The following is a 14,246-nucleotide window of genomic DNA, read 5'->3' on the forward strand; positions in this document are numbered from 1 at the left end:
ATCAGAAGAAACAGGCTGAGCAGTGAGCATGATGAGGGAGTGCTGGCCAGCTTTACAGAAAAGCAAGGGGTCGGGACATCTGAAGAAAGCAGAGAACGAGTAAGGATTTGACAACCATGTACCAGGCTCTGTTCCAGGTGTTTTTCATGTTCTGAACTTGTTATGCTTAGAATAATCCTATAAGATGAGAATTCCCTTAGTTTTGGATCCCCTGAAAGTAAATTCTGGGATGAAGATTTAGACGAAGGTAGTTTATGGGGGAGATGATTTCAGGAAGCAGGAGAATGAGTGGGGAATTAAAGACAAACCATGTGAAGGGTTATTTATGGAGGTCACCTATTATGTCCGGTTGGCTTCTTCCTGTCTGCCAGAATGTCCTGAGTGGTGTAAAGATGTGCCCCCCAAGTTTTGCTTGAAGAAATGGACACATCAATAGTGAGGAGCCCCCAAATCACCTGCTCCAGAGGTTATGTTCATTTTAAAGATAAGGATCAGAAAATTTCAGTCTTTTGCCCAAAATTTCATCATCAGTGAGGGAAAAGCAGGAATTTGAACCAACATCAGTTATGACTGCAGAAGGCATACTTTTACCATCATATGCCACTATAGATTTCACTATCTATTAAAACATAACTATCAAGAATGTATAAAATTAAAATGGATATTAATGTCAATGTTAGTGCAATATATTTCTGTCATTCATTTCTCCAGGCCTAAAAATGATGTTAGTTTTTGCTGTTGCTCTAGTACCTACATCAGAAGCATAGTCTCCCTAGGTGGCAGCAAGGAAAGATATTCTGGCCCCACAGGGATTTAATCCCAGCACAAAATTAGTGAACGTGATCTCAGTAGGCTCTGTAATACACTAAAGATGTTTGCAAATTCTTTGTTCATTCTCCCAACAAAAAGTGGCATTGAAATATCCTCCCCAATGCCAGCCTGGCCTTACTGGCTTGTTGGACCAATAAAATTGGACAAATTTGACTTTCTGGGACCCAAGATGTTTGCTCATAGGAATCCCTGTACGCAGCTTGAATAGAGCACCGAGGTGCCATAGATGATGTCCTGCAGCTGAAAAGACCCAGGTAAGTGCTCCAGGTGAGAGCACCAGCTAAACCCAGCCTTCCAGCTGACTCTGCCAAGGTGCCGAAGTGGCAGACTAGGCTGTCTCCCAGCGAGTGTCACCTATGACATCTGATGACTCATGGAATGAATGAATTACCCAACTGAGCCCTGTTCATATCCTTGGTCTATAAAATCATGAGGTTAAAAAAACCCACAAAAATTATTTCTGAATTTTGGAGTAATTTTTTTCAACTGTAAACATCTGGAACATGGTCACTATCAAAATCAGCCCATGAGTTCTTCCAGTGCTTGGAATGGGGTGATGTGCTAGTGCCAGCACTGTGCAAAGAATTTGGGACTTGAGCACAGAAGAGTACATTTGAATTTATGAGCCTCTAGGAGCACATTTTGATGAGCACTCAGAAGGATTGTTTTATTTCTATTTGTTTTAGTCCTGAAATTCCTTCTGGAAGGACATGTAAATTCAGGTGAAAATTTTAGGTCAATATCTAGCTCTTTGTACTAAGGTCTAGTAAATAATGACATTAGCAATCATTGCAAGTTTGGGCATCTTTTTCTTTCTGTGAACCACATCTGGAATTTTGGACCAAGCATCTGTAGAACCTTCCATGAGAATGTAAAAATACACTCTATCTCCAGAGTGAATTTTAAGTGGTGGATACAAGTCTTCTGAATCAATCTAGATGTGAGTAGACAGAACATTAGAAAGTACCCACACTGTGAGGAGCTTTCCAAGAGGCATATAGGAAGTGAGGTGATGTATGTGGATGTGGTTCTTGAGGAAAAGTAAAGCAGCAGGTGGAACAAATCTTAGGGAAACCCAAGAGGAGACCAATTGGGTGTTCCAAGGATGAGAAGTGCTTTATAGCATTCACATCAAGGGTGAAGGATGGGACTCAAGTCCTGGGTGACAGACTCCAGGAGACTGGCTGTTCAGATCAGGCCACTCGTGTCCTTGCCATAATTCCTTGTGACCTCAGTATATATGTATCTCTGGGGAAAGAAAAACCATCATTCACTAACTGGGTAGTTAATTTAGTGAGGCATCTCACCTGTTTGAGGTCAAAGGCATGGCATGGTTTTATTTATTTTTTCAATTACAGCCTCAGCTAGCTGTGTCCTGAACAAGCCTTTATCTACTAGGTGGAGATTTCTCTGCTCACCCGTTAGTCCATCTCCATAACTCTCAATAACACTGAGTTATTAGAACAGTGTAGTTCTGATGATTAAGTCTTCAAATCTTGGTCATTAAAAATTTTAATTTCATCTGTTCTATTTTACCCACTGTTGTGAGTGTATTTGTGTGTGTGAGTATATGCTTAAGATATGGGAGGCTCTGTCATCTGTCTCTGTTATTTGCTTGCCTCCCCCTAAGGTCTAGTAAATAATGACATTAACAATCACCTCTGAGTTGGTTGGCTATGGCAGGAGAGAGGAATTTTTCCTGCCTCTGCTGAGGCTGCTGTCCTTTTCCTACTAGCTGTCATTGCTTTTCCATTTTCCCCTGAATTGGCCATCAGTTCTTTTGGATGCTTTCCACCTACTGCTGGCTAGTTGGTGGTGGGAGAGGACATTGGTTGGTTTCTCCAGGGTTGTGAGAGGGTGGTCTCATCTTACACACTGCCTTGGGTTATCATATTTATCATGTTAGTATCCCCAACGCCTTTGTCCGTCTTGGTTGAAGAATTTTCAACATTGTAGACTAGCTTCCCTTAGGTTGTCTTTCATTAAAAGGAAAATGAGACCTTTCTGAGCCCTTTCTTATAAAACTCTAGCCAAATTTCACAACTCTTTCCCAAATATAACCTAATAAAATCACCCCAACTCTGGAGGGAGCAGTGATTGAGACAGCGAAAGGCTACCCAGTCCTGTTCAGAGTTGCCACCTCAGTGGCTTTGCCAAGGTTTTCACCCCGGTCCTTGGTTCCAGCCATCTCCACCATCAACCACTGTGCGTTCATGAGCCTCATTCTCTTCCAAGAACTTCAACGTATGTTCACTCCATTTTCCAAATATGACTGAAGCTGTGCCTGTATGAACACAGGATGAGAATTTGTTTTGACAGCAAGGGTTTTTTGCCCTTTAACTAAGTGGGACAATGAGTGCATGTTGCCAGGAAATGGTCTCAATGAATGGCAGAGTTTCTTCTCAGGGTGATAATGGATAGGCAGGGTATCTTTGGCTCACAAAAATAGCATAAATGACTTTTCTGGAAGTCATTTTAAGGAAAACTATAATCATAAAATGCGAAAGTACAGAGAAGTATAGTTTAGAGTTTCCAGCTGATTGCTCATTATTTTATCAGCTTGCCGTTTTATTATCTAGAAAATGGAAATTCACTGCAAAGTCAGAGCTTTCTCTATGTTTTCCCTTATTTTAGATCACTAGATGTTGTCATTATCTTGAAAGTTAGTCTTGGTTTCTAGGCTTCCTGTCTAGATTTGCCTAATGCCTGTTCTTCCACTGGCCATGTTTTAAACTCCTTAAGTTAGATCTAGGCCAGGGCTGAAGTTGGACCTGAGTCCAGGGAAATGGCCTTCAGAGGAGGCATTATCAGTGGGATTTCTACTTAGGCGAGTCAAGAATGGACACCATCAGAGTAGGCGAGTTTGAGGTGATTTAAATCAGATTTACTTAACAAAGTTGGGCGAGTCACTGAAAAACGAGGGGAAAGGAAGAGCTTGTGCTGCAGTCCTTCCTGATCTCTGACCTCTCACCTTTGTGTCCAGTGTTGCTCAATAGAAACCCAGTGGGAGCCACAGTTGGGGTTCACATTTTTCTGGTAACTACAGGAAAAAGAAACAGGTGAAATTAATTTTAATAATATGTGTTATTTAGCTCAATATATCCAAAACATTACCATTTCAAAGGATAATAAATATAAAAGTGATTAAGAAGGTACTTCATATTCTTTTTCTGTACTACTTCTTTGCAATCTCATGAGAATTTTACATGTATGGAGCATCTCAGCAACTCTGAGCTGTGTTTTGAGACCCGTGGCCACAGGGCAGGAGGCTGGCACTTTGGACAGCACAGCAACATTCTGATTTTAAGGCATTATTTGAAGTTGTCATTTCTTTTGGACTGAGAATTGCTATAGTTTTTTTTAAATGAAAACAATTTTCACTTTTAAAATATAAAGTAGTGTAAAAATTCATAAAATGCTGAAAAAAGAGAAAAGGAAAAATAATCACAATTTCTTAAGATACAGAGATAATCACTAATAGGAATCTTCTAGACTTTTCTAGGCTTGTACTCATATACACTATGAAAATGGGAAATATTTTTTCACATCAATAAGTACATATCTATCAGAAATAGTATGAATGATATTCCATTGTCAGTGAATCAAAATTTTTTTAAAAGATTTATTTATTTATGTACACAAGAACTGGGGTACAGGCCAGAGATGCAGGGGGTGAGAGGATTCACCAGAGACAGAGGAGGGAACAGAACAGGCGGACTGACTGAAATACACTACTGAGAGCAGCAGCGGGAAAGACAGAGGTCTGCTGTGCCATGTGGATATCTCCCTGGCCAGCCAGGGATCGAATTCATGCTGCAGTGGCTGTGGGTAGCTTTATGTGCTGCACTTAACTCCTTGCACCACCAGGGAGGCCTCGAATCAAAAATTAAACAACCAGTCTCTACACAAAAATTAGACAACAAACGTAGTGTTCCTAGGTTTTTGGTTTTTTTTTAAGATTGATTTATTTATACAAGCACTGGGTACAGTCAGAAGCACAGGAGAGTGAGAGAATTCACCAGAGCCAGAGGGGAACAGAGCAGGCAGACTGATGAAACACACTGCTGAGGGGTGCAGCGGGCGGCAGGAGAGGTCTGCGCGCCATGTGGGACCCTCGCCTGGCGGCCCGGGATCGAACCGGTGCTGCGGAGACTGCAGGCAGCTTCGCAACCCAGTGCTCAATGGCTACGTCACCAGGGAGGCCCATGTTTCTAGGTTTTAAGTATCAACAATGTCACAATAAACAACCTTACCTTTTCTGACACCCACCTGATTATTTCCTAGTGGTCAGTTCTCAGAAATGAGGCTTCCTGAGCCCAAGGGAGATGTGGTTCAAGGGCTTTAAGAAAATACCCTCAGGCTTTCCGGTGGCGGAGTCTGGAGAAGACGCGCAGAAATGGCACCTCGCAAGGGGAAGGAAAAGAAGGAAGAACAGGTCATCAGCCTTGGACCTCAGGTGGCTGAAGGAGAAAAGTTTTTGGTGTCTGCCACATCTTTGCATCCTTCAATGACACTTTCGTCCATGCCACTGATCTCTCTGGCAAGGAAACCATCTGCCGTGTAACTGGTGGGATGAAGGTGAAGGCTGACCGAGATGAATCCTCGCCATATGCTGCTATGTTGGCAGCCCAGGATGTGGCCCAGAGGTGCAAGGAACTGGGTATCACTGCCCTCCACATCAAACTCCGGGCTACAGGAGGAAATCGGACCAAGACTCCTGGACCTGGGGCACAGTCAGCCCTCAGAGCCCTTGCCCGCTCAGGAATGAAAATTGGGTGGATTGAGGATGTCACCCCCATCCCCTCTGATAGCACCCGCAGGAAGGGGGGTCGCCGTGGTCGCCGTCTGTGAACAGGACTCTTCAAATTATTTTCTGTTAAAATAAATTGCCTTCTTGTAAACCAAAAAAAAAAAAAAAAATACTCTCAGGATTAACCCTTGGACAACATGGATTGAACTGTGCAGGTTCATATACATGTGGATATTTTTCAATAAATATAGCGGGGTTGGAAAAAACTCTCATGTGAATGGCAGAGCCGAGAACTATTGAAAATTGAAGCTAACGCTGGGTATTTCATGAATGCGTATAGTATATGTAGACAAGACTGTTATTCACTACCTTAAAATATGCATGTATCAACTACAAAAAATTAAAATTATCAAAATGCTTACATACAAACATAGCCATTCATAGTAGAGAGAAATGTAAACAAATGTAAAGAGGTAGTTTTAAAATTAGCCGATTAAAATTAGCTAGTGTGCTCTGTCACTGCAATAATTTCACAGCCACCTCCTTTTGCTATTGAGGTGAGCTCACATGTTACGAGTATCAGCTTAAAATTCTGTGATGTTAATCTTCTCCCTGTGAAATTCTCTTCACTTAAAAAAAAATATGCTTGGTGGGCCTCCTGGTGGTGCAAGGGGTTAAGCACCGCACTGTGAAGCAATCACAGCCTTTGCAGCACGAGTTCCATCCCCAGCCATCTAGGGAGAAATCCACATGGCAAGGCAGACCTCGCTGCTTCCCTCAGCAATGTATTTCAGTCAGTCTGCCTGTTCTGCTCCCCACTCTGTTTCTGGTGGATCCTCTCACCCCCCCACATCTCTGGCCTGTACCCCGGCTTTTGTATACATAAATAAATAAATCTTAAAAAAAAATGCTTGGATTTTCAACTGCAGGGTGGGGGATGTCAGTACCCTAACCCCCATGTTCAAAGGTCAGTGGCCAGCTGTATGTATTCCTGAGTCCAGCAGCAGCAGTGCTGCAGGTGCTGGCCCTCCATGTGCTGGACACTGCTAAGAAGGCATTTTTCTACTAGGGAAATTTAAGGCCAATGAACCCTAAGCCCAGGAATTGGGATTTGCTCAGAAAGTGCTTTCTGGAATGCACTATTTCCACCCCCAATTGCTGATATTTACTTCCTCACATCAAAAGGGGAGATGGAATTTGTCTGGTATTTGGAATCAGCTATTTAATGGCTATGGCTATGATGCCATTTGGTGTTGCCAAGCCTTGGAGAACTCCCAGTCTGTGAGCTTAGAACTAGGTTCCCCTTGATGGAGGGGGCCTTTCGCCTAAGAGCCTGGGAACATGGCTCTGAGGGGACACAGGTGCTGAGTGGTCTGTGGGTCTTGCTGTCCCAGAATAAGTCAGGATATGGCAGGTGGATCATTATTCATCAGCTTTCCCAATTCTTAGCCACAGAGACACAGCTAAGTAATGAATTCTTACTTGACCAGAAACCTTCAAACCCTTGAGTCATAGTAGCAGATGATTGATTTTAAAAGAAATATTAATTTGAAAATTATTCTTGGCAGCAATTTTTTTACCAAACATTAACCAAAGGTGGCTGACTGCAGTGTTCGTGAGAAGGTATTTGAGATACTGGGGATGACAGAGCTCACTGTGGTCTCCGCAATACCCTTGGCTCTGAGATATGTTTTCTTTTTCTTTTTCTTTTTTTTTTTTGAATGTATTTTTTTAATTTCATTTTTAAAAAATTTTTTTACATCATTGTTCATTTTTAAACAATATTTGCTTCCCCCACCCCCTCAGGTGTAATCCCCATTGAGTTTCCTTCACCAATGCACCTGTGCACCATCACCTCAGTCCCCTGTGCTCCTCCCTCCCGCCCTCTGATCCCTCTTCCTCCTCCCCTGCAGGATGTCTCTGATTTATAATTGTCCTTTTTTTCTTTGTTGTGTTTTGTACTGTTATTATTTTTTTACACTGATGTCTTATTGGGTTCCCCTATATTCCTGCTGTAAGTGAAACCATCCGATATTTTTCTTTTTCCTTCTAGCTTATTTCACTGAGCATCATTCCTTCTAGTTCCATCCACATTGCTGCAAATGGCATGAGTTTATCTTTTTTGATTGCTGAATAATATTCCATTGTGTATATATGCCACATCTTCTTGATCCAGTCATCTATTTTTGGGCATTTGGGTTGTTTCCAGGTTTTACCTATTGTAAATAGTGCTGCTATAAGCGTAGGGGTGCAGGTGGTCTTTTGAATCAATGTGTTTGTGTCCTTTGGGTAGATCCCTAGGAGTGGAATTGCTAGGTTGTATGGTAGCTCCATTTTTAGTAGACTGAGGAACTTCCAGACAGCTTTCCACAGTAGTTGGACCAGTGTGCACTCCCACCAGCAGTGCAGGAGAGTTCCTTTTTCACCAAATCCTTGCCAACATTTGTTGTTGCTTGTTTTTTTGATATGTGCCATTCTCACTGGTGTAAGGTGGTATCTCAGTATGGTTTTGATTTGCATTTCCCTGATGATAAGGGATGTTGAATATTTTTTCATATGCCTGTTGGCCGTTTGCATTTTTCTCTGCTTCTACAACCTCTTCCTCCACCTCAGTTCATCATAGCATATACACATATATCAGATATATTTAACTTATTTTATAGAGATAAAACTGGCGTACAGAACTGTTTATATTTTGGGAGGTATAGTTTCTCACTTCTAATGTATGCTACCACTTTATGCTGCTACCAAAGCATCAGTAACCCTCCACCCTAGTCCATTGGTCCCACCCCTTCATTTGCTCCCCATTTCTCACTTTCTGTTCTTTATCTGGCAATAGTTTGAGCTTCAAAATTGTCCTGCACCTCCAGTCTTTCACCTTCTTCCTGGTGCTTTCCAGAATTTGTGAGACTAGGGAGATCACATGGGAATGTGGTGGCTAATTAAATACCAGGCTGGCTGGTGTCCAGAGCCCAACTCAGCCTCTCACTTGCTATGTGACAATCAATGGACAGCAGCTATGGTCAGTTTCCATACCCTGAGCTGTGAACTAGGATGGTAGCATCAATCTTGTGAGGCTGTTGGGGATTAAATTAAATGAGGTGATATATGCTGAGTGTCCATCACAGTGTAAGTGCTCCTTCAATTGTAGTTGATGAGCTGGCACTGATGACAATTTCCAAATCGAAGTGTCTACAAGCTGAAGTTCTGGGAATTTTCAGATTATAGTGATTTCTTGGTTTGCTGGTTGATTTCCCAGATTTTTGGGGAATTCTTCCCCTACAGTCTCCCCATATCCTGTCTAGCCTGATGCCCCCTCTAGGTGTGGCACCTCTCACAGCCAACACGGATGTGTGCTATCCAGACCCCAGCCTCATTTGCAATAACCTCAGTTGCTTGTTCTGACCTATGGTAGATTTTACTTGTAAGCAGGTCAGGGAAGGTGTTTGAGGGCAGGCCCAGTGGCTAGGACTCTGCAGCCTGGATAAAATAGATCTGCAAAATTATTTACTTTTTAGAGCAATATATATATATATATTATATATATACTTTCCCCAGTATATAAATATATAACATTATTTATATACTTTTAGAGTGAAAAAGGACTTTGCCCACCTGTTTCTGGATCAGGAGGAGCAGGTCATGCCCTGTGATGGGTGGAAAATTGAAAATGTTACACTACTTGCAGAGCAGGGACCATGTGGTACAATTGGGGGTGGCAAAATGAACTTTGCCAAGGATCTAGAAGCTGGAGAGAGAGTGTCCTAGTGACCTATGCTCAAATCAATGGCAATGTCCTGCACCTTCAGAGGTTGTCCTTAGGGTAAACAAACTCCAAAGAGTCTCACAGCTCCTTCTGGGTTCACCTCGGGTAAGACCCACCTTACTTGCTTAGCCTCTGAACTTCCTCTTTCTCTTGTAAACTTGGTCTAGATGGTAAGTGCCTAATTCTTAGCCTTTCCTTGTCTTTTTTCCTATAGTCAGACTATGAACAAAAATAATGAACTCACACTTTCATATGGTTTATATTGAACTATTTTATCCCTGCAACAAACACCCCATGGGAAAGCTAGGATAATTCTTACTATATGCATTTAATGGAGGATTAAATAGTATAAGAGGCCAAGATTATACTATTAACTACCAACTCCTGCCCAGTTTTGTCTTATTTTACTAAGAGTTCCACCTTGGGGTGTGCTGAGATTTTACTGGCTGGTACAATTTATAGATGGTCATTGTAGAGAGATATTATCAGTGAATGCTGTTGCTGGAATTTTAGACAACATGAGGTGGTCATGATAGATAGATTTGGGGGCAATTTTTCTGGATCTCTTCAGTTCATAGGACTGCTGCGAGATAACAGAAATACACTGTGGTCTCTGCCCCTGTTTCTGCCATAGAGCTCCTGAATCCCTGTTATTTCCTAAATGACAAGATCACTAGCAGTATCTTTTGTTCTACTGAGGCACTCTAGGTGGACTCCTAGTTGGAGGCTGGCTACCAGAAAGATCACGTCATGGTTATAAGCTTGGAATTTTCATCCCCTTATCTAGAGTGGGGAGAGTATAAATAGAGTTAATGATTCATCGTTCCCATGTGAGAAAGTCTTCATAAAATTTCAATAGTAGAGAGAACAGAATGAGCTTCCCTTCCCACCAGGAGGGTGATGGGGACAGAAGCCCTATGCATAGGACCCTCCCAGGCTGAGCCTTAGTGTCCAAGTGAAAAAGAATTTCCTCTAATTTGGTGAGATATCCGATACATGCTTATTAGTAACATCACTAAATACCCTTCATGATCATCAGGGTTTAGGGTTTTAGAGGTTAAGCCCATTTAGCTCAATTTTAGGTAGGCAGCACATGTCCTGTCCACTGGCTCTATGTTCTGCAGCCGAAGATGAAAACAGAATGCCTAGTACATATTGAAGACTTGGTCGGTGGGTGAATGATGAAATGGGAATGGAATTTGATTAAAAAAAAATAGGCCTGCTTGTGTTTGTGTTAACTCTTACAAGTGGAGCTAATTTGGGCCTTGAACTAGCACTACAGTGTATCTTTGCTGATTAATGGAAGAGAAACTTATGTACATGTATATTAATGTTGCACCAGTGTTAAATATTTCTGAAAAGATACATGAAAACATTTTTTTTTTTTTTTAGAAAGTTTCTTTTTTTTTTTTTTTGGTTTAATTTATTTATTTATACAAGCACGGGGTACAGTCAGAAACGCGGGAGGGTGAGAGGATTCACCAGAGCCAGAGCGGGGAGCAGAGCAGGCAGAAGGACCAAAGGACACTGCTGAGGGGAGCAGCGGGCGGCAGGAGAGGTCTGCGCGCCATGTGGGACCCTCCTCCGGTGGCCGGGGAGCAGCCGGGGATCGAACCGGTGCCCCAGAGACCGCGGGCAGCTTCGCAACCCAGCGCTCAACCGCTGCGCCACCGGGGAGGCCCACATGAAAACATTTTAAGTGATTGTTTTTGAGGAGGAGAACAGTGCTCTGGAATAGGAATGATACTATTTCCCAAAGCATCATTTTACCAAAATCACACGTTCCTCTTCCATTTAGATACTTGGATTAGCCTAGCTATATGACAAATAACTCTGTGATCTTATCACTTCACATCACTGGTTGCATGTTTCTTGTTTGAAAAGTAAAGGACTTGCCTTAGTGACCTTTTGACACCTATTCTAGCTCCTTCTAAAGATTAATTTTAAGACTAAAGCACCCCAGGAAGTTGGTGGTATCTAAAACAATTTTCCAGCTAAGGTATTGAAGTTGGCTATGATGACTGTCCAACGCTTTGTAACTTCAATCCTTGTTCCATGGAGAGTCAGGACAATGGAAATGTCGAAGGTCAACCACACATGCCTCCTGCCCCCTTATGTGACAAGAGGGAGAGTGCACCATTTCCAGTAGATGCACTAGCTGCAATGGATCTTCCTGTTTGTGTGGCTGGGTGGAACTGTTTATATTCCTTTAAGTCAAGGCAAAAAATGGGCTTCAGGCCAAAAGCTGCTGGAAACTGCTAGACTATTTGATCAGGATTTATGAAGTCTTCTGGGATCTCCTATCAAAGGGCCTTGCTTTCAGTAGCTCTCCTCTTAGTGGCCATCGATTCCAACCGGTACTCTAAAAGCCCCTTTTAAGCAACAACATGTTGGCTGGCATTTTTTCAAGAAACATTTTTGAAGTAGAAATATGCACGTTTTACCAATACCGTGGCGCTTGAATAGATTATCACTTCTTCCCTCAGTGACAGGTTTCAACATGCTGGAAGTTATTGTTAATGTCCATTTTGGGCAAACTGATGAAACTAGGTCCATTTTGAAAGTGCTGTGTCTAACCCTGGCCACCTGTGTGCTCACTAGGGCCAAGTTGGGTCTTCCCAGGAGTATGACTTCAAAAACTGCAGGATGGGGCCTCCCTGGTGGCGCAAGGGGCTAAGCACCACACTATGAAGCAATCTGCAGCCTCTGAAGCACAAGTTCTATCCCCAGCTGGCCAGAGAGCAACCCACATGGCGCAGCAGACCTCTCCTGACTCCCCCGCTGCTCCCTTCAGCAGTGTATTTCATTCAGTCTGCCTGTTCTGTTTCCCACTCTGTCTCTGGTGAATCCTCTCACCCCCCCACATCTCTGGCCTGTACCCCAGCTCTTGTTTGCATAAATAAATAAATCTTAAAAAAAAAATAAAATCTGGTTCCTGAACCCACACTGCCCAGGCTATCTCAGCTGTTCTAACATTGGTGACACTAGAGAACTTTCCTTAACTTTCTTTGTTCTGCTTACTCATCAGTTAAGTTGGTATGATTTCATTGAATAATTTCAAGGGTTGGCATAATGATAAAATGAGATAGTTAGTGTTAAACATCTAGAACAATGCCTGGTACATGGTAAGCTCCGGGAGTGTGAGTGCCACCATCATCTCTATTAGGGTGGACAAACTTTTTCTGCAAAGGGTCAGAAGATAAATATTTCAGATTCTGCTTGGCACACATCTGTAGCCTAATTACTCAATTCTGCCATTATAGCACAAAGGCAGCCATAGGTAATATGTAAACAGTGGGCATAGTTGTGTTCCAGTAAAACTATTTAAAAAATGACATTGTGTCTCCTTGGCTGTGATCTACTGACCCCTCATCTGTATAATCCCTTTGATACTGGGAAACTGGGTGGCATTACTGAACAAAGACCTTGGGGTTAAGTAAGAGACTGTTTAGTCTTTCCTTTTAACATAACTGTTTTACCCTTTGGGAGGATGGAGTGAGCAGAGAGGAAGACCAAGCTACTCATTTTCATAATCTGAAGTTGGCAGAACTTGAGTCCATTGCCCCTTTATTACCTTCCTACAAACCCTGGACAACCCAGCGCTTACATGAATGGAGAAGATCTCCTATCCTCGCTTATTTGCTGAGGAGGGACATACATTCTTAACTAAGGTATAGCTGATGGTCAATGATGGTTAAGGATCCTGAAGGGTGGATTCTGCATTCAGTGGGATCTTAGTAATCATATGGTCAGATGTTTCCATCTTCTCAACTGCATCCTATTCAGGGAGAAGCATGGCGACCCCACAGTGACCTTGACCCAGAGCATCTTCCAGAGATGGCATTGGTGACAGGTGGAGTGAGACTGACCTTAGACTGGCAAGAGGTCCCCTGTACTTTAAAGAAATAAGCAACAAAATACAAAGACTTCATTTCAAATTTCTTTTCAGGCTCATAAGAAGGCTAGCCCCACAACCGAGCAAGAAGCAATTACGGAAGAAAGTTGCTTGAACTGAACCCGGCCCCTCCCCCCAACCAGAAGAGGTTGTGTGGACAGCACTGAGTCTATGGGGGAAAAGAAATCTCAGACTGTCTCAGGAACCAGAGATAGTTGCTGCTTTTGTTTAAAGTTGATTGCCACAATCACCCAAAGTGGATATCTAGGCAGAAACTGGGGCTTCTGAATAGTTAAATTCCTCCCTCCTCTTTGATGGAAAGTTATGTTTTGGGAAATGCCTAGAAATTCTACATCGGAAAAGCTGAGATGTTGGGGAAGGTGGGGAATCCCCTTTAGTTTTAGGGTCAGGGAATTCCCTGGCTACTGGTACAGGCCCCAGACACAAAGAAGTGGTAACGGAGACTTAGCATTTCTAGGTATACATTAAATAACTTAGCAATATCCAGACATGTTGTATGAGGGTCTCCATTGGTAGTTTTGTTTCAAGTCTCAGAAGTGTTCTGAGTGATCCTGACCAAACTCATGGACAACTTGTGTTCCCAAGCCATTATTTTCCTGGTTCATCTTTTGAACGCATCCTTTCCACATATATAATTAACAGTTAATTGGCTTCCATCAAAGTGATCCTGTCCTCAGGAGTGGGTTGGCTGTGATTTGATTCAGGTCTCTCATTTGGTTGCAGTCAAGATGTCAGCTAAACTGCTGTTATCTGAAGGCTTGGCTGGGCTGGACTTTCCTTTCTCTTAAAAGTGACCTTACCTGCACCAAATGTTACCTAGCTTGTATAGGTCAAAGTAAACCCCAAATTCCCAGAATCCTAGTTCATTACTATAACAATGTGCGCATGTATATCTGTATGTATACAACACACACATATAGAGTTTGGTTTTTGGTTTTGTTTTCCCAAATTATCTCCAGTATCTTCTAAGTATGAAGAGAACT

General features: G+C 42.4%; 1 pseudogene; it reads left to right on the forward strand.

The window, feature by feature from the left end:
• The first annotated feature begins 5,197 nt into the window (after positions 1-5,197).
• Positions 5,198-5,713, forward strand: LOC119259926 (40S ribosomal protein S14-like; annotated as a pseudogene).
• Positions 5,714-14,246: the final 8,533 nt, after the last annotated feature.

The sequence above is a fragment of the Talpa occidentalis genome, unplaced genomic scaffold, assembly GCF_014898055.3.
Source record: "Talpa occidentalis isolate TD23 unplaced genomic scaffold, MPIMG_talOcc4v2.1 talOcc4.5, whole genome shotgun sequence".
Lineage (NCBI taxonomy): Eukaryota > Metazoa > Chordata > Mammalia > Eulipotyphla > Talpidae > Talpa > Talpa occidentalis.